Here is a 5,000-nt window from a genome sequence, read left to right as displayed (position 1 = left end):
GGAAGGTAATTGGTATCAGTCTCTTATAAAGATGAAGATAAATTATGGATCAGTCTTTTCCAGACACGAGAGTAAATTGGGATCCGTCTCTTCCAGAGACGAAGGTAGATTGGGGTCTTGCTTGCTTGCTTGCTTACAGATTGCCTGGTCATTGCGACTAAGCACGGGATCCTGCAACACTGCAGCCCGTAGGTGATGGCTCGTTTTGGTTTGTAGGTGATATAGGCTTAAGGGATAAAGGGTATTAAGCAGCTTTTATTTGTAGGTGATTGGGGATAAAGGGATGAAGAATATCAGCAACTTTTATTCATTTGTCAAATACTTTTCATTTTCTATTTTTGGAGGCACCCCTGTCTATTTATCCACGAAAATGAAGATAACTGAGGGGAGGAAGGCATCGGCCCCTAAAAACCATCTGGTTCCTGTCATTCCAGTTGGAGGGAAAGAGGTATAGCAGCAAGTCCCGGTAAGTAGAAGAGCTCGGAAAGGAAATAGAAAATATTTAGTTGTTGTCGTTGGAAAAGGAGTGAGAAAACTTCCTTAGGAGTTAAAGCCAAAGTTTTTAGGATGAGCGATAGACTAGGGTTTCAGCGTGAGTGGTAGAAATATGAAAAGGAAATTTGTTTGGAAAATGATGTATGGTAGGGAAAGGGTGGAATAAACATTCCTTGTACCTGAAAAATGCTGGGAAAAAATAAGAATAAAATATTCATGTGGCTTTGTCAATGATACGTCTAAGTGAACGAGACGGTTACAGACTTGTTGTTTGTAGGGGAAAAATCGTGAACAATAGAAAGAGATAAAGGAAATTGCGGGTGAGAAGAGAGTTATTAAGAAGTTAAAGCAAAAATTACAATGGTTGGATTTCTGTGTTTTTGAGGCTGGTACTGCTAGTATACATGGAGGACCCCCGCCCCCGCCCCCTTCTCTCTCTCTCTCTCTCTCTCTCTCTCTCTCTCTCTCTCTCTCTCTCTCTCTCTCTCTCTCTCTCTCTCTCTCTCTCTCATAAGTTTGAGGGAAAGAAGAAAAAAGTGACTATGAATCTGAGAAGCTCCCTCGACATCAAAAGCACATGCAAATATGTCAAGTTTACAAATAGGTAAAACCCGTCTCTTTGCTACGAATCCATGAAATTTGGTGGAATGATTGGCCATGATCCAAGGACAATTTGAATAGACTTTAGAAGTGATTGGGTCGTAGGTCAAGGCCAAGGATACGAAAAGCTCAAAAACTATTTTCTTATATCATAGTAAATTCTTATCCGATTTGCATGGAATCAGTGTCAAAGTGTGCACAATTTCATTGTCTATATTGTGATATATATGATCAAGGTGAAGGTCATGAAATGGTCATAAACGTCTTCTTTTCTATATGGTGGTAAATTTCTATCCAATTTGCATGAAACTAGTGTCAAAATGCTAACAATTCAATTGCCTATCTTATGATAAACAACATGATATATTAGCGTCGTTACCCTGGTTAGCGGTTTGGGTTCAAAGGTCAGCGGGGTCGATGAACTTGAGTTCAGCTTCGTCATCACGCGACCATTGCTATCAAATATGTTTGCATAACCATGGTAACAAACGTGACGTTGGCGAAGGTATGTGCTCTACCGAGTTCCAGTTCTAGTTTTATTTCATATCGTCAAGATCATAGTGATGACAACTCCATTAAAGAGAAATCAATTACCCACTCAAAATATTGCAAACCTCACATTTGTAACTGTTGGATCTAGCTACAAAATTAAAATGCTGTATAAAATACATTACAAATGAATCTTATTTGTTTTTTGAAGAGACGATACGATTGAAGTAAATAAACAGGGTACTGATAATTCTATAATTCTTGAGAGAACAAATCCTAATCTTATTGGCTTCAGGACAGGAGTATCTTGTTTCCCGAGTAAAAGTGACATATCAATAACATACATACACACGTACAGTTGGACACAGGAGTCCCTGGCATACCCCACTCTGGAAAAGTGTACCCAAACAGATAGTGGAGGGAGAGATGACATAGGTTGTGGTGGTGGTGGTGGTAGTGGTGCCGGGGGGGGGGGGGACACAGGAACTCTTTCTCTTCTTCAGAGCGAGGTGTAACAAGAATTCCTATGTTCAACTGTTCATACTATTAGATGGACTAATTTTTTTTCATAGTAAATAGCCGAGATACTTTAATGTCCGAAAGCATCTCAGAATGCTAAAATCAACCGTAAGGAGATAAAGGAACAAAAGGTAGTTAATCTATTTTAGTAAATAACAGCTTGATGCTCCAGATTTGAAAAAGCCCGGAGGGAGGGAGGACGCCATAAAGGTTAATACCCAATCAAAGCAAAGAGCGAGAAAAAGGGGATGAACGTTTTGGAGGCTGAATTCCATCAGTACTACATCAGATGCATTCATCTGCATCGCCGAATACCTTTTACGGGATGCAACCTGAATTTGCATTTGATGGGCAAAATCTCACCAATTGCTCTCTCTCTCTCTCTCTCTCTCTCTCTCTCTCTCTCTCTCTCTCTCTCTCTCTCTCTCTCTCTCTCTCTCTCTCTCTCTCCTTCCAACCATTTCGAGTAACATATACACTATAGTCCTTTGCATATATCTATTTGATTGATCAATTAATTTTTGCTACCTCTTTGTTTTCCCTTACACAATTTTTTCACATTTCACACACTGGCATTCTAATGTGATGAATTAAATTTTCGAAATATCTACATTTGTACACAGACAAACAAACAAGCACACACACATTTACACACACAGACACACACATGTATATGTATATACATATATATATATATATATATATATATATATATATATATATATATATATATATATATATATATATATATACACATAAAAGTTTGTGTGTAAGTACATTCAAATATAGATACATACACGTTTTTGTGTATGCGTGTGTATGTTAGAGAGAGAGAGAGAGAGAGAGAGAGAGAGAGAGAGAGAGAGAGAGAGAGAGAGAGAGAGAGAGAGAGACAGAGAGAGAGAGAGAAGATTATCGTATGGGGAAATGGATCAATATTTTCACATGGCTTGATCATGGGGAAAGAATACAAGGGGAAAAGTTGATGAAAAGGAAGAGCCACAATACTTAAAACATGCTGATTATATGATGTAGAATAAGATTATAAAAAAATAAAGTTCTAAATATGAAAGAACCGCATAATTATAGCAAGATAAATGTGAGTGGCGTAAGTTTAAACTTGCTGTAAATATTTTTTTTTGTTGAACAGGCTGACATAAGTCTTTTTATAGTTCATTTATAAAAGATCTGTTTTAATGTTGATGGTTTTCATAAAATATTTCATTTTAATTGTTCATAACTTCGCATTCCTTTCCTCACTGGGCTATTTTTCCCTGTTGGAGCGCTTGGGCTTAATGCCTCCTGCTTTTCCAACTAGGGTTGTAGATTAGCTAATAATAATAATAATAATAATAATAATAATAATAATAATAATAATAATAATAATAATAATAGGGGTTCGACGTGCTTCTGGAGAGTCTTCTGTGCAGATGTATTGTGTAAGTTTTCTGCAATTGAGTGTACGTTTGTTTATCGTAGTAAAATAGCTATGTAAAGGTTTTTTCTAAAGAGTTTTTATTAAGCCTAAGAACATTGTATTTTCTCTGATAATATTTATTGTCGATTCTATCTTTTCTTACCAGAAAGCAAAATCTAATATATTTTCATAGAAAAGATTTCATGTTATTCAAAAGCAAAACATTCAAAATGAAAAATTGAATCTACTCTTAGTTACTAAGGACACATTTGAGTTCTTCCTTCATAAACCGATACGATGCATACGTGGTCTGGACCAGGATTATTAGAACTACAAGAGCAAGGCCAAGATTTGGGTGGATGGATGGATTGAAGAAAGCTCTAGGTCAGTGGTTCCCAAACTGGGGGGCGCGCCCCACTAGGGGGGGCGTGAGGACGATACAAGGGGGGCGTGAAGTCATCTGCTCGAAATCACTTATTTGAAACAATGAAGTTAGAAGAGTTTTGGATGAAATATCTCCCAATGTACCCAAAAGTAGGTGAAGAAGCTCTTAGTGTGATTCTTCCCTTTTCTTCTACTTATCTTTGTGAAGCAGGATTTTCTGCTCTTGTTGTTCTGAAAACAAAACAGCGCAACCGACTTGATGTAGAAAATGACTTGCGTTGTGTGCTGTCATCCTTCAATCCTAGAATTTCTGATCTTGTGAGGAAGAAGCAGCTGCATCCATCTCACTAAACTTGACCAGAAATTGTGCCTTAGTCTCATAAGTATTACCAAATATTATATGACATGGTTTCAAATTATCTATTCTTAAAATTGCAACTCAATTTTGCCAATTTGCTTATGTTCAAACTTTTTTTCGCTCACTTTGAACCAAATGTTTCGTTTTTAGTTACTGGAGTGTACTATTATTTGTTTGAGTGGCTTTCATTATTGAAATGTAATACAAACAGAAATCTGTTTTCCTGTACAAGGCTAAGAAATAAATGTAAGAATCTTTTCATATAAAAAAAGATAGGAGTGGGGGCGTAAAGGGTCTACTGGAAGCAAAAAGGGGGCGTCAGGTAAGATAATTTGGGAACCACTTCTAGGTGATAGGAGGATATTATTATTATTATTATTATTATTATTATTATTATTATTATTATTATTATTATTATTATTAGGAAAGCTCAAACTCTACTTGGAAAAGCAAGATGCTATAAGCCCAAGGGTTCCAACACGAAAAAATAACCCAGTGAGGCAAGGAAACAAGGAAATAAGTAATGAAAAATTGAAATAAAATATTTTAAAACACATTAGCAACATTATAATAGGTAACTCATATATAACTATAAGAAGACTTATGTCAGACTGTTCTACATAAAAACATTTGCTGCAAATTTGAACTTTTGAAGTTCTGCTGATTCAACTACCCGATTAGGAAGATCATTCCACAATTTGGTCACAGCTGGAATAAAACTTCTAGAATACTGTGTAG

The sequence above is a fragment of the Palaemon carinicauda genome, chromosome 11 (assembly GCF_036898095.1).
Source record: "Palaemon carinicauda isolate YSFRI2023 chromosome 11, ASM3689809v2, whole genome shotgun sequence".
Classification (NCBI taxonomy): Eukaryota; Metazoa; Arthropoda; class Malacostraca; order Decapoda; family Palaemonidae; genus Palaemon; species Palaemon carinicauda.
Note: the sequence above shows the minus strand (reverse complement) of the source record.